We start from the raw sequence: 24,647 nt of genomic DNA, 5'->3' as shown, positions 1-24,647 counted from the left end.
ATTGGAGAAACTTAATTTTTCGCCCAAAAAAAAAAAAACGTAAGGGGTACCACTGTCGTTTTTTTTTCGGGCCGAATTTTTGAGTTTCCATATCTCAGCTCTGGAAGGGGCTAGAGCCTCCATTTTTGCACTCAGGTCTAAGTCTCATGGCCCTCTATCAGAATCCAGAGTTTTGGGAAGATTGGAGAAACTTAATTTTTCGCCCAAAAAAAAAAAAACGTAAGGGGTACCACTGTCGTTTTTTTTTCGGGCCGAATTTTTGAGTTTCGATATCTCAGCTCTGGAAGGGGCTAGAGCCTCCATTTTTGCACTCAGGTCTAAGTCTCATGGCCCTCTATCAGAATCCAGAGTTTTGGGAAGATTAGAGAAACTTTTTTTTTCGCTCAAAAAAAAAAAAAATGTAAGGGGTAACACTGTTGTTTTTTTTTTTCGGGTCGAAATTTTGAGTTTCGATATCTCAGCTCTGGAAGGGTCTAGAGCCTCCATTTTTGCACTCTGGTGTAAGTCTCAGTGCCCTCTATCAGAATCCAGAGTTTCGAGAAGATTGGGGATACTTAATTTTTCGGCCAAAAAAAAAAAACGTAAGGGGTAACACTGTCGTTTTTTTTTCGGGTCGAAATTTTGAGTTTCGATATCTCAGCTCTGGAAGGGTCTAAAGGCTCCATTTTTGCGCTCAGGTCTAAGTCTCATGGCCCTCTATCAGAATCCAGAGTTTCGAGAAGATTGGGGATACTTAATTTTTCGCCCCCCCAAAAAAAACGTAAGGGGTAACACTGTCGTTTTTTTTTCGGGTCGAAATTTTGAGTTTCGATATCTCAGCTCTGGAAGGGTCTAGAGCCTCCATTTTTGCACTCAGGTGTAAGTCTCAGTGCCCTCTATCAGAATCCAGAGTTTCGTGAAGATTGGGGATACTTAATTTTTCGCCCCCCCAAAAAAAACGTAAGGGGTAACACTGTCGTTTTTTTTTCGGGTCGAAATTTTGAGTTTCCATATCTCAGCTCTGGAAGGGTCTAAAGCCTCCATTTTTGCGCTCAGGTCTAACTCTCATGGCCCTCAATCCGAATCCAGAGATTTGGGAAGATTGGAGAAACTTAATTTTTTGCCCAAAAAAAAAAAAACGTAAGGGGTACCACTGTCGTTTTTTTTTTCGGGCCGAATTTTTGAGTTTCAATATCTCAGCTCTGAAAGGGGCTAGAGCCTCCATTTTTGCACTCAGGTCTAAGTCTCATGGCCCTCTATCAGAATCCAGAGTTTTGGGAAGATTGGAGAAACTTAATTTTTCACCCAAAAAAAAAAAACGTAAGGGGTACCACTGTCGTTTTTTTTTCGGGCCGAATTTTTGAGTTTCCATATCTCAGCTCTGGAAGGGGCTAGAGCCTCCATTTTTGCACTCGGGTCTAAGTCTCATGGCCCTCTATCCGAATCCTGAGTTTTGGGAAGATTGGAGAAACTTAATTTTTCGCCCCAAAAAAAAAAAACGTAAGGGGTACCACTGTCGTTTTTTTTTCGGGCCGAATTTTTGAGTTTCCATATCTCAGCTCTGAAAGGGGCTAGAGCCTCCATTTTTGCACTCAGGTCTAAGTCTCATGGCCCTCTATCAGAATCCAGAGTTTTGGGAAGATTGGAGAAACTTAATTTTTCACCCAAAAAAAAAAACGTAAGGGGTACCACTGTCGTTTTTTTTTCGGGCCGAATTTTTGAGTTTCCATATCTCAGCTCTGGAAGGGGCTAGAGCCTCCATTTTTGCACTCGGGTCTAAGTCTCATGGCCCTCTATCCGAATTCAGAGTTTTGGGAAGATTAGAGAAACTTTTTTTTTCGCTCAAAAAAAAAAAAATGTAAGGGGTAACACTGTCGTTTTTTTTTCGGGTCGAAATTTTGATTTTCGATATCTCAGCTCTGGAAGGGGCTAGAGCCTCCATTTTTGCACTCAGGTCTAAGTCTCATGGCCCTCTATCAGAATCCAGGGTTTTGGGTAAGATTGGAGAAACTTAATTTTTCGCCCAAAAAAAAAAACGTAAGGGGTACCACTGTCGTTTTTTTTTTTTTCGGGCCGAATTTTTGAGTTACAATATCTCAGCTCTGAAAGGGGCTAGAGCCTCCATTTTTGCACTCAGGTCTAAGTCTCATGGCCCTCTATCAGAATCCAGAGTTTTGGGAAGATTGGAGAAACTTAATTTTTCACCCAAAAAAAAAAACGTAAGGGGTACCACTGTCGTTTTTTTTTCGGGCCGAATTTTTGAGTTTCTATATCTCAGCTCTGGAAGGGGCTAGAGCCTCCATTTTTGCACTCAGGTCTAAGTCTCATGGCCCTCTATCAGAATCCAGAGTTTTGGGAACATTGGAGAAACTTAATTTTTCGCCCAAAAAAAAAAAAAAACGTAAGGGGTACCACTGTCGTTTTTTTTTCGGGCCGAATTTTCGAGTTTCCATATCTCAGCTCTGGAAGGGGCTAGAGCCTCCATTTTTGCACTCAGGTCTAAGTCTCATGGCCCTCTATCAGAATCCAGAGTTTTGGGAAGATTGGAGAAACTTAATTTTTCGCCCAAAAAAAAAAAAACATAAGGGGTACCACTGTCGTTTTTTTTTCGGGCTGAATTTTTGAGTTTCGATATCTCAGCTCTGGAAGGGGCTAGAGCCTCCATTTTTGCACTCAGGTCTAAGTCTCATGGCCCTCTATCAGAATCCAGAGTTTTGGGAAGATTAGAGAAACTTTTTTTTTCGCTCAAAAAAAAAAAAAAAAACGTAAGGGGTAACACTGTCCTTTTTTTTTCGGGTCGAAATTTTGAGTTTCGATATCTCAGCTCTGGAAGGGTCTAGAGCCTCCATTTTTGCACTCAGGTGTAAGTCTCAGTGCCCTCTATCAGAATCCAGAGTTTCGAGAAGATTGGGGATACTTAATTTTTCGCCCCCCCAAAATAAACGTAAGGGGTAACACTGTCGTTTTTTTTTCGGGTCGAAATTTTGAGTTTCGATATCTCAGCTCTGGAAGGGTCTAGAGCCTCCATTTTTGCACTCAGGTGTAAGTCTTAGTGCCCACTATCAGAATCCAGAGTTTCGAGAAGATTGGGGATACTTAATTTTTCGCCCCCCCCAAAAAAACGTAAGGGGTAACACTGTCGTTTTTTTTTTCGGGTCGAAATTTTGAGTTTCGATATCTCAGCTCTGGAAGAGTCTAGAGCCTCCATTTTTGCACTCAGGTGTAAGTCTCAGTGCCCTCTATCAGAATCCAGAGTTTCGAGAAGATTGGGGATACTTAATTTTTCGCCCCCCCAAAAAAAACGTAAGGGGTAACACTGTCGGTTTTTTTTCGGGTCGAAATTTTGAGTTTCGATATCTCAGCTCTGGAAGGGTCTAGAGCCTCCATTTTTGCACTCAGGTCTAAGTCTCAGTGCCCTGTATCAGAATCCAGAGTTTTGGGAAGATTGGAGAAACTTAATTTTTCACCCAAAAAAAAAAAAACGTAAGGGGTACCACTGTCGTTTTTTTTTCGGGCCGAATTTTTGAGTTTCCATATCTCAGCTCTGGAAGGGGCTAGAGCCTCCATTTTTGCACTCAGGTCTAAGTCTCATGGCCCTCTATCAGAATCCAGAGTTTTGGGAAGATTAGAGAAACTTTTTTTTTCGCTCAAAAAAAAAAAAATGTAAGGGGTAACACTGTCGTTTTTTTTTCGGGTCGAAATTTTGAGTTTCGATATCTCAGCTCTGGAAGGGTCTAGAGCCTCCATTTTTGCACTCTGGTGTAAGTCTCAGTGCCCTCTATCAGAATCCAGAGTTTCGAGAAGATTGGGGATACTTAATTTTTCGCCCAAAAAAAAAAAACGTAAGGGGTAACACTGTCGTTTTTTTTTCGGGTCGAAATTTTGAGTTTCGATATCTCAGCTCTGGAAGGGTCTAAAGGCTCCATTTTTGCGCTCAGGTCTAAGTCTCATGGCCCTCTATCAGAATCCAGAGTTTTGGGAAGATTGGAGAAACTTAATTTTTCGCCCAAAAAAAAAAAACATAAGGGGTACCACTGTCGTTTTTTTTTCGGGCCGAATTTTTGAGTTTCCATATCTCAGCTCTGGAAGGGGCTAGAGCCTCCATTTTTGCACTCAGGTCTAAGTCTCATGGCCCTCTATCAGAATCCAGAGTTTTGGGAAGATTGGAGAAACTTAATTTTTCGCCCAAAAAAAAAAAACGTAAGGGGTACCACTGTCGTTTTTTTTTCGGGCTGAATTTTTGAGTTTCGATATCTCAGCTCTGGAAGGGTCTAAAGGCTCCATTTTTGCGCTCAGGTCTAAGTCTCATGGCCCTCTATCAGAATCCAGAGTTTCGAGAAGATTGGGGATACTTAATTTTTCGCCCCCCCAAAAAAAACGTAAGGGGTAACACTGTCGTTTTTTTTTCGGGTCGAAATTTTGAGTTTCGATATCTCAGCTCTGGAAGGGTCTAGAGCCTCCATTTTTGCACTCAGGTGTAAGTCTCAGTGCCCTCTATCAGAATCCAGAGTTTCGTGAAGATTGGGGATACTTAATTTTTCGCCCCCCCAAAAAAAACGTAAGGGGTAACACTGTCGTTTTTTTTTCGGGTCGAAATTTTGAGTTTCGATATCTCAGCTCTGGAAGGGCCTAGAGCCTCCATTTTTGCACTCAGGTGTAAGTCTTAGTTCCCACTATCAGAATCCAGAGTTTCGAGAAGATTGGGGATACTTAATTTTTCGCCCCCCCAAAAAAAACGTAAGGGGTAACACTGTCGTTTTTTTTTTCGGGCCGAATTTTTGAGTTTCAATATCTCAGCTCTGAAAGGGGCTAGAGCCTCCATTTTTGCACTCAGGTCTAAGTCTCATGGCCCTCTATCAGAATCCAGAGTTTTGGGAAGATTGGAGAAACTTAATTTTTCACCCAAAAAAAAAAAACGTAAGGGGTACCACTGTCGTTTTTTTTTCGGGCCGAATTTTTGAGTTTCCATATCTCAGCTCTGGAAGGGGCTAGAGCCTCCATTTTTGCACTCGGGTCTAAGTCTCATGGCCCTCTATCCGAATCCAGAGTTTTGGGAAGATTGGAGAAACTTAATTTTTCGCCCCCAAAAAAAAAAACGTAAGGGGTACCACTGTCGTTTTTTTTTTCGGGCCGAATTTTTGAGTTTCCATATCTCAGCTCTGAAAGGGGCTAGAGCCTCCATTTTTGCACTCGGGTCTAAGTCTCATGGCCCTCTATCAGAATCCAGAGTTTTGGGAAGATTGGAGAAACTTAATTTTTCACCCAAAAAAAAAAACGTAAGGGGTACCACTGTCATTTTTTTTTCGGGCCGAATTTTTGAGTTTCCATATCTCAGCTCTGGAAGGGGCTAGAGCCTCCATTTTTGCACTCGGGTCTAAGTCTCTTGGCCCTTTATCCGAATCCAGAGTTTTGGGAAGATTGGACAAACTTAATTTTTTGCCCCCCCAAAAAAAACGTAAGGGGTACCACTGTCGTTTTTTTTTTTCGGGCCGAATTTTTGAGTTTCCATATCTCAGCTCTGGAAGGGGCTAGAGCCTCCATTTTTGCACTCAGGTCTAAGTCTCATGGCCCTCTATCAGAATCCAGAGTTTTGGGAAGATTGGAGAAACTTAATTTTTCACCCAAAAAAAAAAACGTAAGGGGTACCACTGTCGTTTTTTTTTCGGGCCGAATTTTTGAGTTTCTATATCTCAGCTCTGGAAGGGGCTAGAGCCTCCATTTTTGCACTCAGGTCTAAGTCTCATGGCCCTCTATCAGAATCCAGAGTTTTGGGAAGATTGGAGAAACTTAATTTTTCACCCAAAAAAAAAAAAACGTAAGGGGTACCACTGTCGTTTTTTTTTTTCGGGCCGAATTTTTGAGTTTCGATATCTCAGCTCTGGAAGGGGCTAGAGCCTCCATTTTTGCACTCAGGTCTAAGTCTCATGGCCCTCTATCAGAATCCAGAGTTTTGGGAAGATTGGAGAAACTTAATTTTTCGCCCAAAAAAAAAAAACGTAAGGGGTACCACTGTCGTTTTTTTTTCAGGCAAAATTTTTGAGTTTCGATATCTCAGCTCTGGAAGGGGCTAGAGCCTCCATTTTTGCACTCAGGTCTAAGTCTCATGGCCCTCTATCAGAATCCAGAGTTTTGGGAAGATTGGAGAAACTTAATTTTTCGCCCCAAAAAAAAAAACGTAAGGGGTACCACTGTCGTTTTTTTTTCGGGCCGAATTTTTGATTTTCGATATCTCAGCTCTGGAAGGGGCTAGAGCCTCCATTTTTGCACTCAGGTCTAAGTCTCATGGCCCTCTATCAGAATCCAGAGTTTTGGGAAGATTGGAGAAACTTAATTTTTCACCCCAAAAAAAAACGTAAGGGGTAACACTGTCGTTTTTTTTTCGGGCCGAATTTTCGAGTTTCCATATCTCAGCTCTGGAAGGGGCTAGAGCCTCCATTTTTGCACTCAGGTCTAAGTCTCATGGCCCTCTATCAGAATCCAGAGTTTTGGGAAGATTAGAGAAACTTTTTTTTTCGCTCAAAAAAAAAAAAAATGTAAGGGGTAACACTGTCGTTTTTTTTTCGGGTCGAAATTTTGATTTTCGATATCTCAGCTCTGGAAGGGGCTAGAGCCTCCATTTTTGCACTCAGGTCTAAGTCTCATGGCCCTCTATCAGAATCCAGGGTTTTGGGTAAGATTGGAGAAACTTAATTTTTCGCCCAAAAAAAAAAACGTAAGGGGTACCACTGTCGTTTTTTTTTTTCGGGCCGAATTTTTGAGTTTCAATATCTCAGCTCTGAAAGGGGCTAGAGCCTCCATTTTTGCACTCAGGTCTAAGTCTCATGGCCCTCTATCAGAATCCAGAGTTTTGGGAAGATTGGAGAAACTTAATTTTTCACCCAAAAAAAAAAACGTAAGGGGTACCACTGTCGTTTTTTTTTTCAGGCCGAATTTTTGAGTTTCCATATCTCAGCTCTGGAAGGGGCTAGAGCCTCCATTTTTGCACTCAGGTCTAAGTCTCATGGCCCTCTATCAGAATCCAGAGTTTTGGGAAGATTAGAGAAACTTTTTTTTTCGCTCAAAAAAAAAAAAAAACCGTAAGGGGTAACACTGTCCTTTTTTTTTCGGGTCGAAATTTTGAGTTTCGATATCTCAGCTCTGGAAGGGTCTAGAGCCTCCATTTTTGCACTCAGGTGTAAGTCTCAGTGCCCTCTATCAGAATCCAGAGTTTCGAGAAGATTGGGGATACTTAATTTTTCGCCCCCCCAAAATAAACGTAAGGGGTAACACTGTCGTTTTTTTTTCGGGTCGAAATTTTGAGTTTCGATATCTCAGCTCTGGAAGGGTCTAGAGCCTCCATTTTTGCACTCAGGTGTAAGTCTTAGTGCCCACTATCAGAATCCAGAGTTTCGAGAAGATTGGGGATACTTAATTTTTCGCCCCCCCCAAAAAAACGTAAGGGGTAACACTGTCGTTTTTTTTTTCGGGTCGAAATTTTGAGTTTCGATATCTCAGCTCTGGAAGAGTCTAGAGCCTCCATTTTTGCACTCAGGTGTAAGTCTCAGTGCCCTCTATCAGAATCCAGAGTTTCGAGAAGATTGGGGATACTTAATTTTTCGTCCCCCCAAAAAAAACGTAAGGGGTAACACTGTCGTTTTTTTTTCGGGTCGAAATTTTGAGTTTCGATATCTCAGCTCTGGAAGGGTCTAGAGCCTCCATTTTTGCACTCAGGTGTAAGTCTCAGTGCCCTGTATCAGAATCCAGAGTTTTGGGAAGATTGGAGAAACTTAATTTTTCACCCAAAAAAAAAAAACGTAAGGGGTACCACTGTCGTTTTTTTTCGGGCCGAATTTTTGAGTTTCCATATCTCAGCTCTGGAAGGGGCTAGAGCCTCCATTTTTGCACTCAGGTCTAAGTCTCATGGCCCTCTATCAGAATCCAGAGTTTTGGGAAGATTGGAGAAACTTAATTTTTCGCCCAAAAAAAAAAAAACGTAAGGGGTACCACTGTCGTTTTTTTTTCGGGCCGAATTTTTGAGTTTCCATATCTCAGCTCTGGAAGGGGCTAGAGCCTCCATTTTTGCACTCAGGTCTAAGTCTCATGGCCCTCTATCAGAATCCAGAGTTTTGGGAAGATTGGAGAAACTTAATTTTTCGCCCAAAAAAAAAAAAACGTAAGGGGTACCACTGTCGTTTTTTTTTCGGGCCGAATTTTTGAGTTTCGATATCTCAGCTCTGGAAGGGGCTAGAGCCTCCATTTTTGCACTCAGGTCTAAGTCTCATGGCCCTCTATCAGAATCCAGAGTTTTGGGAAGATTAGAGAAACTTTTTTTTTCGCTCAAAAAAAAAAAAAATGTAAGGGGTAACACTGTTGTTTTTTTTTTTCGGGTCGAAATTTTGAGTTTCGATATCTCAGCTCTGGAAGGGTCTAGAGCCTCCATTTTTGCACTCTGGTGTAAGTCTCAGTGCCCTCTATCAGAATCCAGAGTTTCGAGAAGATTGGGGATACTTAATTTTTCGGCCAAAAAAAAAAAACGTAAGGGGTAACACTGTCGTTTTTTTTTCGGGTCGAAATTTTGAGTTTCGATATCTCAGCTCTGGAAGGGTCTAAAGGCTCCATTTTTGCGCTCAGGTCTAAGTCTCATGGCCCTCTATCAGAATCCAGAGTTTCGAGAAGATTGGGGATACTTAATTTTTCGCCCCCCCAAAAAAAACGTAAGGGGTAACACTGTCGTTTTTTTTTCGGGTCGAAATTTTGAGTTTCGATATCTCAGCTCTGGAAGGGTCTAGAGCCTCCATTTTTGCACTCAGGTGTAAGTCTCAGTGCCCTCTATCAGAATCCAGAGTTTCGTGAAGATTGGGGATACTTAATTTTTCGCCCCCCCAAAAAAAACGTAAGGGGTAACACTGTCGTTTTTTTTTCGGGTCGAAATTTTGAGTTTCCATATCTCAGCTCTGGAAGGGTCTAAAGCCTCCATTTTTGCGCTCAGGTCTAACTCTCATGGCCCTCAATCCGAATCCAGAGATTTGGGAAGATTGGAGAAACTTAATTTTTTGCCCAAAAAAAAAAAAACGTAAGGGGTACCACTGTCGTTTTTTTTTTCGGGCCGAATTTTTGAGTTTCAATATCTCAGCTCTGAAAGGGGCTAGAGCCTCCATTTTTGCACTCAGGTCTAAGTCTCATGGCCCTCTATCAGAATCCAGAGTTTTGGGAAGATTGGAGAAACTTAATTTTTCACCCAAAAAAAAAAAACGTAAGGGGTACCACTGTCGTTTTTTTTTCGGGCCGAATTTTTGAGTTTCCATATCTCAGCTCTGGAAGGGGCTAGAGCCTCCATTTTTGCACTCGGGTCTAAGTCTCATGGCCCTCTATCCGAATCCTGAGTTTTGGGAAGATTGGAGAAACTTAATTTTTCGCCCCAAAAAAAAAAAACGTAAGGGGTACCACTGTCGTTTTTTTTTCGGGCCGAATTTTTGAGTTTCCATATCTCAGCTCTGAAAGGGGCTAGAGCCTCCATTTTTGCACTCAGGTCTAAGTCTCATGGCCCTCTATCAGAATCCAGAGTTTTGGGAAGATTGGAGAAACTTAATTTTTCACCCAAAAAAAAAAACGTAAGGGGTACCACTGTCGTTTTTTTTTCGGGCCGAATTTTTGAGTTTCCATATCTCAGCTCTGGAAGGGGCTAGAGCCTCCATTTTTGCACTCGGGTCTAAGTCTCATGGCCCTCTATCCGAATTCAGAGTTTTGGGAAGATTAGAGAAACTTTTTTTTTCGCTCAAAAAAAAAAAAATGTAAGGGGTAACACTGTCGTTTTTTTTTCGGGTCGAAATTTTGATTTTCGATATCTCAGCTCTGGAAGGGGCTAGAGCCTCCATTTTTGCACTCAGGTCTAAGTCTCATGGCCCTCTATCAGAATCCAGGGTTTTGGGTAAGATTGGAGAAACTTAATTTTTCGCCCAAAAAAAAAAACGTAAGGGGTACCACTGTCGTTTTTTTTTTTTCGGGCCGAATTTTTGAGTTACAATATCTCAGCTCTGAAAGGGGCTAGAGCCTCCATTTTTGCACTCAGGTCTAAGTCTCATGGCCCTCTATCAGAATCCAGAGTTTTGGGAAGATTGGAGAAACTTAATTTTTCACCCAAAAAAAAAAACGTAAGGGGTACCACTGTCGTTTTTTTTTCGGGCCGAATTTTTGAGTTTCTATATCTCAGCTCTGGAAGGGGCTAGAGCCTCCATTTTTGCACTCAGGTCTAAGTCTCATGGCCCTCTATCAGAATCCAGAGTTTTGGGAACATTGGAGAAACTTAATTTTTCGCCCAAAAAAAAAAAAAAACGTAAGGGGTACCACTGTCGTTTTTTTTTCGGGCCGAATTTTCGAGTTTCCATATCTCAGCTCTGGAAGGGGCTAGAGCCTCCATTTTTGCACTCAGGTCTAAGTCTCATGGCCCTCTATCAGAATCCAGAGTTTTGGGAAGATTGGAGAAACTTAATTTTTCGCCCAAAAAAAAAAAAACATAAGGGGTACCACTGTCGTTTTTTTTTCGGGCTGAATTTTTGAGTTTCGATATCTCAGCTCTGGAAGGGGCTAGAGCCTCCATTTTTGCACTCAGGTCTAAGTCTCATGGCCCTCTATCAGAATCCAGAGTTTTGGGAAGATTAGAGAAACTTTTTTTTTCGCTCAAAAAAAAAAAAAAAAACGTAAGGGGTAACACTGTCCTTTTTTTTTCGGGTCGAAATTTTGAGTTTCGATATCTCAGCTCTGGAAGGGTCTAGAGCCTCCATTTTTGCACTCAGGTGTAAGTCTCAGTGCCCTCTATCAGAATCCAGAGTTTCGAGAAGATTGGGGATACTTAATTTTTCGCCCCCCCAAAATAAACGTAAGGGGTAACACTGTCGTTTTTTTTTCGGGTCGAAATTTTGAGTTTCGATATCTCAGCTCTGGAAGGGTCTAGAGCCTCCATTTTTGCACTCAGGTGTAAGTCTTAGTGCCCACTATCAGAATCCAGAGTTTCGAGAAGATTGGGGATACTTAATTTTTCGCCCCCCCCAAAAAAACGTAAGGGGTAACACTGTCGTTTTTTTTTTCGGGTCGAAATTTTGAGTTTCGATATCTCAGCTCTGGAAGAGTCTAGAGCCTCCATTTTTGCACTCAGGTGTAAGTCTCAGTGCCCTCTATCAGAATCCAGAGTTTCGAGAAGATTGGGGATACTTAATTTTTCGCCCCCCCAAAAAAAACGTAAGGGGTAACACTGTCGGTTTTTTTTCGGGTCGAAATTTTGAGTTTCGATATCTCAGCTCTGGAAGGGTCTAGAGCCTCCATTTTTGCACTCAGGTCTAAGTCTCAGTGCCCTGTATCAGAATCCAGAGTTTTGGGAAGATTGGAGAAACTTAATTTTTCACCCAAAAAAAAAAAAACGTAAGGGGTACCACTGTCGTTTTTTTTTCGGGCCGAATTTTTGAGTTTCCATATCTCAGCTCTGGAAGGGGCTAGAGCCTCCATTTTTGCACTCAGGTCTAAGTCTCATGGCCCTCTATCAGAATCCAGAGTTTTGGGAAGATTAGAGAAACTTTTTTTTTCGCTCAAAAAAAAAAAAATGTAAGGGGTAACACTGTCGTTTTTTTTTCGGGTCGAAATTTTGAGTTTCGATATCTCAGCTCTGGAAGGGTCTAGAGCCTCCATTTTTGCACTCTGGTGTAAGTCTCAGTGCCCTCTATCAGAATCCAGAGTTTCGAGAAGATTGGGGATACTTAATTTTTCGCCCAAAAAAAAAAAACGTAAGGGGTAACACTGTCGTTTTTTTTTCGGGTCGAAATTTTGAGTTTCGATATCTCAGCTCTGGAAGGGTCTAAAGGCTCCATTTTTGCGCTCAGGTCTAAGTCTCATGGCCCTCTATCAGAATCCAGAGTTTTGGGAAGATTGGAGAAACTTAATTTTTCGCCCAAAAAAAAAAAACATAAGGGGTACCACTGTCGTTTTTTTTTCGGGCCGAATTTTTGAGTTTCCATATCTCAGCTCTGGAAGGGGCTAGAGCCTCCATTTTTGCACTCAGGTCTAAGTCTCATGGCCCTCTATCAGAATCCAGAGTTTTGGGAAGATTGGAGAAACTTAATTTTTCGCCCAAAAAAAAAAAACGTAAGGGGTACCACTGTCGTTTTTTTTTCGGGCTGAATTTTTGAGTTTCGATATCTCAGCTCTGGAAGGGTCTAAAGGCTCCATTTTTGCGCTCAGGTCTAAGTCTCATGGCCCTCTATCAGAATCCAGAGTTTCGAGAAGATTGGGGATACTTAATTTTTCGCCCCCCCAAAAAAAACGTAAGGGGTAACACTGTCGTTTTTTTTTCGGGTCGAAATTTTGAGTTTCGATATCTCAGCTCTGGAAGGGTCTAGAGCCTCCATTTTTGCACTCAGGTGTAAGTCTCAGTGCCCTCTATCAGAATCCAGAGTTTCGTGAAGATTGGGGATACTTAATTTTTCGCCCCCCCAAAAAAAACGTAAGGGGTAACACTGTCGTTTTTTTTTCGGGTCGAAATTTTGAGTTTCGATATCTCAGCTCTGGAAGGGCCTAGAGCCTCCATTTTTGCACTCAGGTGTAAGTCTTAGTTCCCACTATCAGAATCCAGAGTTTCGAGAAGATTGGGGATACTTAATTTTTCGCCCCCCCAAAAAAAACGTAAGGGGTAACACTGTCGTTTTTTTTTCGGGTCGAAATTTTGAGTTTCGATATCTCAGCTCTGGAAGAGTCTAGAGCCTCCATTTTTGCACTCAGGTGTAAGTCTCAGTGCCCTCTATCAGAATCCAGAGTTTTGGGAAGATTGGAGAAACTTAATTTTTCACCCAAAAAAAAAAAACGTAAGGGGTACCACTGTCGTTTTTTTTTCGGGCCGAATTTTTGAGTTTCCATATCTCAGCTCTGGAAGGGGCTAGAGCCTCCATTTTTGCACTCGGGTCTAAGTCTCATGGCCCTCTATCCGAATCCAGAGTTTTGGGAAGATTGGAGAAACTTAATTTTTCGCCCCAAAAAAGAAAACGTAAGGGGTACCACTGTCGTTTTTTTTTCGGGCCGAATTTTTGAGTTTCCATATCTCAGCTCTGAAAGGGGCTAGAGCCTCCATTTTTGCACTCAGGTCTAAGTCTCATGGCCCTCTATCAGAATCCAGAGTTTTGGGAAGATTGGAGAAACTTAATTTTTCACCCAAAAAAAAAAACGTAAGGGGTACCACTGTCGTTTTTTTTTCGGGCCGAATTTTTGAGTTTCCATATCTCAGCTCTGGAAGGGGCTAGAGCCTCCATTTTTGCACTCGGGTCTAAGTCTCATGGCCCTCTATCCGAATTCAGAGTTTTGGGAAGATTGGAGAAACTTAATTTTTCGCCCCAAAAAAAAAAACGTAAGGGGTACCACTGTCGTTTTTTTTTTCGGGCCGAATTTTCGAGTTTCCATATCTCAGCTCTGGAAGGGGCTAGAGCCTCCATTTTTGCACTCAGGTCTAAGTCTCATGGCCCTCTATCAGAATCCAGAGTTTTGGGAAGATTGGAGAAACTTAATTTTTCACCCAAAAAAAAAAACGTAAGGGGTACCACTGTCGTTTTTTTTTTCGGGCCGAATTTTTGAGTTTCCATATCTCAGCTCTGGAAGGGGCTAGAGCCTCCATTTTTGCACTCGGGTCTAAGTCTCATGGCCCTCTATCCGAATTCAGAGTTTTGGGAAGATTGGAGAAACTTAATTTTTCGCCCCAAAAAAAAAAAACGTAAGGGGTACCACTGTCGTTTTTTTTTTCGGGCCGAATTTTCGAGTTTCCATATCTCAGCTCTGGAAGGGGCTAGAGCCTCCATTTTTGCACTCAGGTCTAAGTCTCATGGCCCTCTATCAGAATCCAGAGTTTTGGGAAGATTGGAGAAACTTAATTTTTCACCCAAAAAAAAAAACGTAAGGGGTACCACTGTCGTTTTTTTTTCGGGCCGAATTTTTGAGTTTCCATATCTCAGCTCTGGAAGGGGCTAGAGCCTCCATTTTTGCACTCGGGTCTAAGTCTCATGGCCCTCTATCCGAATTCAGAGTTTTGGGAAGATTGGAGGAACTTAATTTTTTGCCCCAAAAAAAAAAAACGTAAGGGGTACCACTGTCGTTTTTTTTTTCGGGCCGAATTTTTGAGTTTCCATATCTCAGCTCTGGAAGGGGCTAGAGCCTCCATTTTTGCACTCAGGTCTAAGTCTCATGGCCCTCTATCAGAATCCAGAGTTTTGGGAAGATTGGAGAAACTTAATTTTTCACCCAAAAAAAAAACGTAAGGGGTACCACTGTCGTTTTTTTTTCGGGCCGAATTTTTGAGTTTCTATATCTCAGCTCTGGAAGGGGCTAGAGCCTCCATTTTTGCACTCAGGTCTAAGTCTCATGGCCCTCTATCAGAATCCAGAGTTTTGGGAAGATTGGAGAAACTTAATTTTTCACCCAAAAAAAAAAAACGTAAGGGGTACCACTGTCGTTTTTCTTTTTCGGGCCGAATTTTTGAGTTTCCATATCTCAGCTCTGGAAGGGGCTAGAGCCTCCATTTTTGCACTCAGGTCTAAGTCTCATGGCCCTCTATCAGAATCCAGAGTTTTTGGAAGATTGGAGAAACTTAATTTTTCGCCCCCCCAAAAAAAACGTAAGGGGTACCACTGTCGTTTTTTTTTTCGGGACGAATTTTTGAGTTTCGATATCTCAGCTCTGGAAGGGGCTAGAGCCTCCATTTTTGCACTCAGGTCTAAGTCTCATGGCCCTCTATCAGAATCCAGAGTTTTGGGAAGATTGGAGAAACTTAATTTTTCACCCAAAAAAAAAAACGTAAGGGGTACCACTGTCGTTTTTTTTTCGGGCCGAATTTTTGAGTTTCCATATCTCAGCTCTGGAAGGGGCTAGAGCCTCCATTTTTGCACTCGGGTCTAAGTCTCATGGCCCTCTATCCGAATTCAGAGTTTTGGGAAGATTGGAGAAACTTAATTTTTCGCCCCAAAAAAAAAAAACGTAAGGGGTACCACTGTCGTTTTTTTTTTCGGGCCGAATTTTCGAGTTTCCATATCTCAGCTCTGGAAGGGGCTAGAGCCTCCATTTTTGCACTCAGGTCTAAGTCTCATGGCCCTCTATCAGAATCCAGAGTTTTGGGAAGATTGGAGAAACTTAATTTTTCACCCAAAAAAAAAAACGTAAGGGGTACCACTGTCGTTTTTTTTTCGGGCCGAATTTTTGAGTTTCCATATCTCAGCTCTGGAAGGGGCTAGAGCCTCCATTTTTGCACTCGGGTCTAAGTCTCATGGCCCTCTATCCGAATTCAGAGTTTTGGGAAGATTGGAGAAACTTAATTTTTTGCCCCAAAAAAAAAAAACGTAAGGGGTACCACTGTCGTTTTTTTTTTCGGGCCGAATTTTTGAGTTTCCATATCTCAGCTCTGGAAGGGGCTAGAGCCTCCATTTTTGCACTCAGGTCTAAGTCTCATGGCCCTCTATCAGAATCCAGAGTTTTGGGAAGATTGGAGAAACTTAATTTTTCGCCCCCCCAAAAAAAACGTAAGGGGTACCACTGTCGTTTTTTTTTTCGGGCCGAATTTTTGAGTTTCGATATCTCAGCTCTGGAAGGGGCTAGAGCCTCCATTTTTGCACTCAGGTCTAAGTCTCATGGCCCTCTATCAGAATCCAGAGTTTTGGGAAGATTGGAGAAACTTAATTTTTCGCCCAAAAAAAAAAAAACGTAAGGGGTACCACTGTCGTTTTTTTTTCAGGCAAAATTTTTGAGTTTCGATATCTCAGCTCTGGAAGGGGCTAGAGCCTCCATTTTTGCACTCAGGTCTAAGTCTCATGGCCCTCTATCAGAATCCAGAGTTTTGGGAAGATTGGAGAAACTTAATTTTTCGCCCAAAAAAAAAAAACGTAAGGGGTACCACTGTCGTTTTTTTTTCGGGCCGAATTTTTGATTTTCGATATCTCAGCTCTGGAAGGGGCTAGAGCCTCCATTTTTGCACTCAGGTCTAAGTCTCATGGCCCTCTATCAGAATCCAGAGTTTTGGGAAGATTGGAGAAACTTAATTTTTCGCCCAAAAAAAAAAAACGTAAGGGGTACCACTGTCGTTTTTTTTTCAGGCAAAATTTTTGAGTTTCGATATCTCAGCTCTGGAAGGGGCTAGAGCCTCCATTTTTGCACTCAGGTCTAAGTCTCATGGCCCTCTATCAGAATCCAGAGTTTTGGGAAGATTGGAGAAACTTAATTTTTCGCCCCAAAAAAAAAAACGTAAGGGGTACCACTGTCGTTTTTTTTTCGGGCCGAATTTTTGATTTTCGATATCTCAGCTCTGGAAGGGGCTAGAGCCTCCATTTTTGCACTCAGGTCTAAGTCTCATGGCCCTCTATCAGAATCCAGAGTTTTGGGAAGATTGGAGAAACTTAATTTTTCGCTCAAAAAAAAAAAAAAATGTAAGGGGTACCACTGTCGTTTTTTTTTCGGGCCGAATTTTTGATTTTCGATATCTCAGCTCTGAAAGGGGCTAGAGCCTCCATTTTTGCACTCAGGTCTAAGTCTCATGGCCCTCTATCAGAATCCAGAGTTTTGGGAAGATTGGAGAAACTTAATTTTTCACCCAAAAAAAAAAACGTAAGGGGTACCACTGTCGTTTTTTTTTCGGGCCGAATTTTTGAGTTTCGATATCTCAGCTCTGGAAGGGGCTAGAGCCTCCATTTTTGCACTCAGGTCTAAGTCTCATGGCCCTCTATCAGAATCCAGAGTTTTGGGAAGATTGGAGAAACTTAATTTTTCACCCAAAAAAAAAAACGTAAGGGGTACCACTGTCCTTTTTTTTTCGGGTCGAAATTTTGAGTTTCGATATCTCAGCTCTGGAAGGGTCTAGAGCCTCCATTTTTGGACTCAGGTGTAAGTCTTAGTGCCCACTATCAGAATCCAGAGTTTCGAGAAGATTGGGGATACTTAATTTTTCGCCCCCCCCAAAAAAACGTAAGGGGTAACACTGTCGTGTTTTTTTTTTCGGGTCGAAATTTTGAGTTTCGATATCTCAGCTCTGGAAGGGTCTAAAGCCTCCATTTTTGCGCTCAGGTCTAAGTCTCATGGCCCAGTTTTGAGAAGATTGGAGAAACTTAATTTTTTGCTAAAAAAAAAACGAAAGGGGTTCTCAAAACTCTGGATTCTGATAGAGGGCCATGAGACTTAGACCTGAGTGCAAAAATGGAGGCTCTAGACCCTTCCAGATCTGAGATATCGAAACTCAAAATTTCGACCCGAAAAAAACCAGACAGTGTTACCCCTTACGTTTTTTTTTTGGGCGAAAAATTAAGTATCCCCAATCTTCTCGAAACTCTGGATTCTGATAGAGGGCACTGAGACTTACACCTGAGTGCAAAAATGAAGGCTCTAGACCCTTCCAGAGCTGAGATATCAGAACTCAAAATTTCGACCCAAAAAAAAAAAACGACAGTGTTACCCCTTACGGTTTTTTTTGGGGGCGAAAAATTAAGTATCCCCAATCTTCTCGAAACTCTGGATTCTGATAGAGGGCACTGAGACTTACACCTGAGTGCAAAAATGGAGGATCTAGACCCTTCCAGAGCTGAGATATCGAAACTCAAAATTTCGACCCAAAAAAAAAAAACGACAGTGTTACCCCTTACGTTTTTTTTTTTTTGGGCGAAAAATTAAGTATCCCCAATCTTCTCGAAACTCTGGATTCTGATAGAGGGCCATGAGAGATAGAACTGAGCGCAAAAATGGAGGCTTTAGACCCTTCCAGAGCTGAGATATGGAAACTCAAAATTTCGACCCGAAAAAAAAAAACGACAGTGTTACCCCTTACGTTTTTTTTTTGGGCGAAAAATTAAGTATCCCCAATCTTCTCGAAACTCTGGATTCTGGTAGAGGGCACTGAGACTTACACCTGAGTGCAAAAATGGAGGCTCTAGACCCTTCCAGAGCTGAGATATCAAAACTCAAAATTTCGACCCAAAAAAAAAAACGACAGTGTTACCCCTTACGTTTTTTTTTTTGGGCGAAAAATTAAGTATCCCCAATCTTCTCGAAACTCTGGATTCTGATAGAGGGCCATGAGAGTTAGACCTGAGCGCAAAAATGGAGGCTTTAGACCCTTCCAGAGCTGAGATATGGAAACTCAAAATTTCGACCCAAAAAAAAAACGACAGTGTTACCCCTTACGTTTTTTTGGGGGGGGGGCCGAAAAATTAAGTATCCCCAATCTTCTCGAAACTCTGGATTCTGATAGAGGGCACTGAGACTTACACCTGAGTGCAAAAATGGAGGCTCTAGACCCTTCCAGAGCTGAGATATCGAAACTCAAAATTTCGACCCAAAAAAAAAACGACAGTGTTACCCCTTACGTTTTTTTGGGGGGGGGGCGAAAAATTAAGTGTCCCCAATCTTCTCGAAACTCTGTATTCTGATAGAGGGCACTGAGACTTACACCTGAGCGCAAAAATGGAGGCTCTAGACCCTTCCAGAGCTGAGATATCGAAACTCAAAATTTCGACCCGAAAAAAAAAACGACAGTGTTACCCCTTACGTTTTTTTTTTTGGGCGAAAAAATTAAGTATCCCCAATCTTCTCGAAACTCTGGATTCTGATAGAGGGCACTGAGACTTACACCTGAGTGCAAAAATGGAGGCTCTAGACCCTTCCAGAGCTGAGATATCGAAACTCAAAATTTCGACCCGAAAAAAAAACGACAGTGTTACCCCTTACGTTTTTTTTGGGGGGGCGAAAAATTAAGTATCCCCAATCTTCACGAAACTCTGGATTCTGATAGAGGGCACTGAGACTTACACCAGAGTGCAAAAATGGAGGCTCTAGACCCTTCCAGAGCTGAGATATCGAAACTCAAAATTTCGACCCGAAAAAAACCCGACAGTGTTACCCCTTACGTTTTTTTTTTTGGGCGAAAAATTAAGTATCCCCAATCTTCTCGAAACTCTGGATTCTGATAGAGGGCCATGAGAGTTAGACCTGAGCGCAAAAATGGAGGCTTTAGACCCTTCCAGAGCTGAGATATGGAAACTCAAAATTTCGACCCGAAAAAAAAAACGACAGTGTTACCCCTTACGTTTTTTTTTTTGGGCGAAAAATTAAGTATCCCCAATCATCTCGAAACTCTGGATTCTGATAGAGGGCACTGAGACTTACACCTGAGCGCAAAAATGGAGGCTCTAGACCCTTCCAGAGCTGAGATATCGAAACTCAAAATTTCGACCCGAAAAAAAAAACGACAGTGTTACCCCTTATGTTTTTTTTTTTTGGGCGAAAAATTAAGTATCCCCAATCTTCTCGAAACTCTGGATTCTGATAGAGGGCACTGAGACTTACACCTGAGTGCAAAAATGGAGGCTCTAGACCCTTCCAGAGCTGAGATATCGAAACTCAAAATTTCGACCCGAAAAAAAAACGACAGTGTTACCCCTTACGTTTTTTTTGGGGGGGCGAAAAATTAAGTATCCCCAATCTTCTCGAAACTCTGGATTCTGATAGTGGGCACTAAGACTTACACCTGAGTGCAAAAATGGAGGCTCTAGACCCTTCCAGAGCTGAGATATCGAAACTCAAAATTTCGACCCGAAAAAAAAACGACAGTGTTACCCCTTACGTTTTTTTTGGGGGGGCGAAAAATTAAGTATCCCCAATCTTCACGAAACTCTGGATTCTGATAGAGGGCACTGAGACTTACACCAGAGTGCAAAAATGGAGGCTCTAGACCCTTCCAGAGCTGAGATATCGAAACTCAAAATTTCGACCCGAAAAAAACCCGACAGTGTTACCCCTTACGTTTTATTTTTTGGGCGAAAAATTAAGTATCCCCAATCTTCTCGAAACTCTGGATTCTGATAGAGGGCCATGAGAGTTAGACCTGAGCGCAAAAATGGAGGCTTTAGACCCTTCCAGAGCTGAGATATGGAAACTCAAAATTTCGACCCGAAAAAAAAACGACAGTGTTACCCCTTACGTTTTTTTTTTTGGGCGAAAAATTAAGTATCCCCAATCTTCTCGAAACTCTGGATTCTGATAGAGGGCACTGAGACTTACACCTGAGTGCAAAAATGGAGGATCTAGACCCTTCCAGAGCTGAGATATCGAAACTCAAAATTTCGACCCAAAAAAAAAAAACCCACAGTGTTACCCCTTACGTTTTTTTTTTTGGGCGAAAAATTAAGTATCCCCAATCTTCTCGAAACTCTGGATTCTGATAGAGGGCCATGAGAGATAGAACTGAGCGCAAAAATGGAGGCTTTAGACCCTTCCAGAGCTGAGATATGGAAACTCAAAATTTCGACCCGAAAAAAAAAACGACAGTGTTACCCCTTACGTTTTTTTTTTTGGGCGAAAAATTAAGTATCCCCAATCTTCTCGAAACTCTGGATTCTGGTAGAGGGCACTGAGACTTACACCTGAGTGCAAAAATGGAGGCTCTAGACCCTTCCAGAGCTGAGATATCAAAACTCAAAATTTCGACCCAAAAAAAAAAACGACAGTGTTACCCCTTACGTTTTTTTTTTTGGGCGAAAAATTAAGTATCCCCAATCTTCTCGAAACTCTGGATTCTGATAGAGGGTCATGAGAGTTAGACCTGAGCGCAAAAATGGAGGCTTTAGACCCTTCCAGAGCTGAGATATGGAAACTCAAAATTTCGACCCGAAAAAAAAACGACAGTGTTACCCCTTACGTTTTTTTTTTTGGGCGAAAAATTAAGTATCCCCAATCTTCTCGAAACTCTGGATTCTGATAGAGGGCACTGAGACTTACACCTGAGTGCAAAAATGGAGGCTCTAGACCCTTCCAGAGCTGAGATATCGAAACTCAAAATTTCGACCCGAAAAAAAAAACGACAGTGTTACCCCTTACGTTTTTTTTGGGGGGGGGCGAAAAATTAAGTATCCCCAATCTTCTCGAAACTCTGGATTCTGATAGAGGGCACTGAGACTTACACCTGAGTGCAAAAATGGAGGCTCTAGACCCTTCCAGAGCTGAGATATCGAAACTCAAAATTTCGACCCAAAAAAAAAACGACAGTGTTACCCCTTACGTTTTTTTGGGGGGGGGCGAAAAATTAAGTGTCCCCAATCTTCTCGAAACTCTGTATTCTGATAGAGGGCACTGAGACTTACACCAGAGTGCAAAAATGGAGGCTCTAGACCCTTCCAGAGCTGAGATATCGAAACTCAAAATTTCGACCCAAAAAAAAAACGACAGTGTTACCCCTTACGTTTTTTTGGGGGGGGCGAAAAATTAAGTGTCCCCAATCTTCTCGAAACTCTGTATTCTGATAGAGGGCACTGAGACTTACACCTGAGCGCAAAAATGGAGGCTCTAGACCCTTCCAGAGCTGAGATATCGAAACTCAAAATTTCGACCCGAAAAAAAAAACGACAGTGTTACCCCTTACGTTTTTTTTTTTTGGGGCGAAAAATTAAGTATCCCCAATCTTCTCGAAACTCTGGATTCTGATAGAGGGCACTGAGACTTACACCTGAGTGCAAAAATGGAGGCTCTAGACCCTTCCAGAGCTGAGATATCGAAACTCAAAATTTCGACCCGAAAAAAAAACGACAGTGTTACCCCTTACGTTTTTTTTTGGGGGGCGAAAAATTAAGTATCCCCAATCTTCTCGAAACTCTGGATTCTGATAGAGGGCACTGAGACTTACATCTGAGTGCAAAAATGGAGGCTCTAGACTCTTCCAGAGCTGAGATATCGAAACTCAAAATTTCGACCCGAAAAAAAAACGACAGTGTTACCCCTTACGTTTTTTTTGGGGGGGCGAAAAATTAAGTATCCCCAATCTTCTCGAAACTCTGGATTCTGATAGTGGGCACTAAGACTTACACCTGAGTCCAAAAATGGAGGCTCTAGACCCTTCCAGAGCTGAGATATCGAAACTCAAAATTTCGACCCGAAAAAAAAACGACAGTGTTACCCCTTACGTTTTTTTTGGGGGGGCGAAAAATTAAGTATCCCCAATCTTCACGAAACTCTGGATTCTGATAGAGGGCACTGAGACTTACAACAGAGTGCAAAAATGGAGGCTCTAGACCCTTCCAGAGCTGAGATATCGAAACTCAAAATTTCGACCCGAAAAAACCCCGACAGTGTTACCCCTTACGTTTTTTTTTTTGGGCGAAAAATTAAGTATCCCCAATCTTCTCGAAACTCTGGATTCTGATAGAGGGCCATGAGAGTTAGACCTGAGCGCAAAAATGGAGGCTTTAGACCCTTCCAGAGCTGAGATATGGAAACTCAAAATTTCGACCCGAAAAAAAAAACGACAGTGTTACCCCTTACGTTTTTTTTTTTGGGCGAAAAATTAAGTATCCCCAATCTTCTCGAAACTCTGGATTCTGATAGAGGGCACTGAGACTTACACCTGAGTGCAAAAATGAAGGCTCTAGACCCTTCCAGAGCTGAGATATCAGAACTCAAAATTTCGACCCAAAAAAAAAAACGACAGTGTTACCCCTTACGGTTTTTTTTGGGGGCGAAAAATTAAGTATCCCCAATCTTCACAAAACTCTGGATTCTGATAGAGGGCACTGAGACTTACACCTGAGTGCAAAAATGGAGGATCTAGACCCTTCCAGAGCTGAGATATCGAAACTCAAAATTTCGACCCGAAAAAAAAAAACGACAGTGTTACCCCTTACGTTTTTTTTTTTGGGCGAAAAATTAAGTATCCCCAATCTTCTCGAAACTCTGGATTCTGATAGAGGGCCATGAGAGTTAGAACTGAGCGCAAAAATGGAGGCTTTAGACCCTTCCAGAGCTGAGATATGGAAACTCAAAATTTCGACCCGAAAAAAAAAACGACAGTGTTACCCCTTACGTTTTTTTTTTTTTGGGCGAAAAATTAAGTATCCCCAATCTTCTCGAAACTCTGGATTCTGGTAGAGGGCACTGAGACTTACACCTGAGTGCAAAAATGGAGGCTCTAGACCCTTCCAGAGCTGAGATATCAAAACTCAAAATTTCGACCCAAAAAAAAAACGACAGTGTTACCCCTTACGTTTTTTTTTTGGGGCGAAAAATTAAGTATCCCCAATCTTCTCGAAACTCTGGATTCTGATAGAGGGCCATGAGAGTTAGACCTGAGCGCAAAAATGGAGGCTTTAGACCCTTCCAGAGCTGAGATATGGAAACTCAAAATTTCGACCCGAAAAAAAAACCGACAGTGTTACCCCTTACGTTTTTTTTTTTTGGGCGAAAAATTAAGTATCCCCAATCTTCTCGAAACTCTGGATTCTGATAGAGGGCACTGAGACTTACACCTGAGTGCAAAAATGGAGGCTCTAGACCCTTCCAGAGCTGAGATATCGAAACTCAAAATTTCGACCCAAAAAAAAAACGACAGTGTTACCCCTTACGTTTTTTTTGGGGGGGCGAAAAATTAAGTGTCCCCAATCTTCTCGAAACTCTGTATTCTGATAGAGGGCACTGAGACTTACACCTGAGCGCAAAAATGGAGGCTCTAGACCCTTCCAGAGCTGAGATATCGAAACTCAAAATTTCGACCCGAAAAAAAAAACGACAGTGTTACCCCTTACGTTTTTTTTTTTGGGCGAAAAATTAAGTATCCCCAATCTTCTCAAAACTCTGGATTCTGATAGAGGGCACTGAGACTTACACCTGAGTGCAAAAATGGAGGCTCTAGACCCTTCCAGAGCTGAGATATCGAAACTCAAAATTTCGACCCGAAAAAAAAACGACAGTGTTACCCCTTACGTTTTTTTTTTTGGGCGAAAAATTAAGTATCCCCAATCTTCTCGAAACTCTGGATTCTTATAGAGGGCACTGAGACTTACACCTGAGTGCAAAAATGGAGGCTCTAGACCCTTCCAGAGCTGAGATATCGAAACTCAAAATTTCGACCCGAAAAAAAAACGACAGTGTTACCCCTTACGTTTTTTTTTGGGGGGCGAAAAATTAAGTATCCCCAATCTTCTCGAAACTCTGGATTCTGATAGAGGGCACTGAGACTTACATCTGAGTGCAAAAATGGAGGCTCTAGACTCTTCCAGAGCTGAGATATCGAAACTCAAAATTTCGACCCGAAAAAAAAACGACAGTGTTACCCCTTACGTTTTTTTTGGGGGGGCGAAAAATTAAGTATCCCCAATCTTCTCGAAACTCTGGATTCTGATAGTGGGCACTAAGACTTACACCTGAGTGCAAAAATGGAGGCTCTAGACCCTTCCAGAGCTGAGATATCGAAACTCAAAATTTCGACCCGAAAAAAAAACGACAGTGTTACCCCTTACGTTTTTTTTGGGGGGGCGAAAAATTAAGTATCCCCAATCTTCACGAAACTCTGGATTCTGATAGAGGGCACTGAGACTTACACCAGAGTGCAAAAATGGAGGCTCTAGACCCTTCCAGAGCTGAGATATCGAAACTCAAAATTTCGACCCGCAAAAAACCCGACAGTGTTACCCCTTACGTTTTTTTTGTGGGCGAAAAATTAAGTATCCCCAATCTTCTCGAAACTCTGGATTCTGATAGAGGGCCATGAGAGTTAGACCTGAGCGCAAAAATGGAGGCTTTAGACCCTTCCAGAGCTGAGATATGGAAACTCAAAATTTCGACCCGAAAAAAAAACGACAGTGTTACCCCTTACGTTTTTTTTTTTGGGCGAAAAATTAAGTATCCCCAATCTTCTCGAAACTCTG

This window comes from Pimephales promelas, chromosome 5, assembly GCF_988280905.1.
Source record: "Pimephales promelas chromosome 5, fPimPro1.hap1.1, whole genome shotgun sequence".
NCBI lineage: Eukaryota > Metazoa > Chordata > Actinopteri > Cypriniformes > Leuciscidae > Pimephales > Pimephales promelas.
This window is presented reverse-complemented; position numbering follows the sequence as displayed.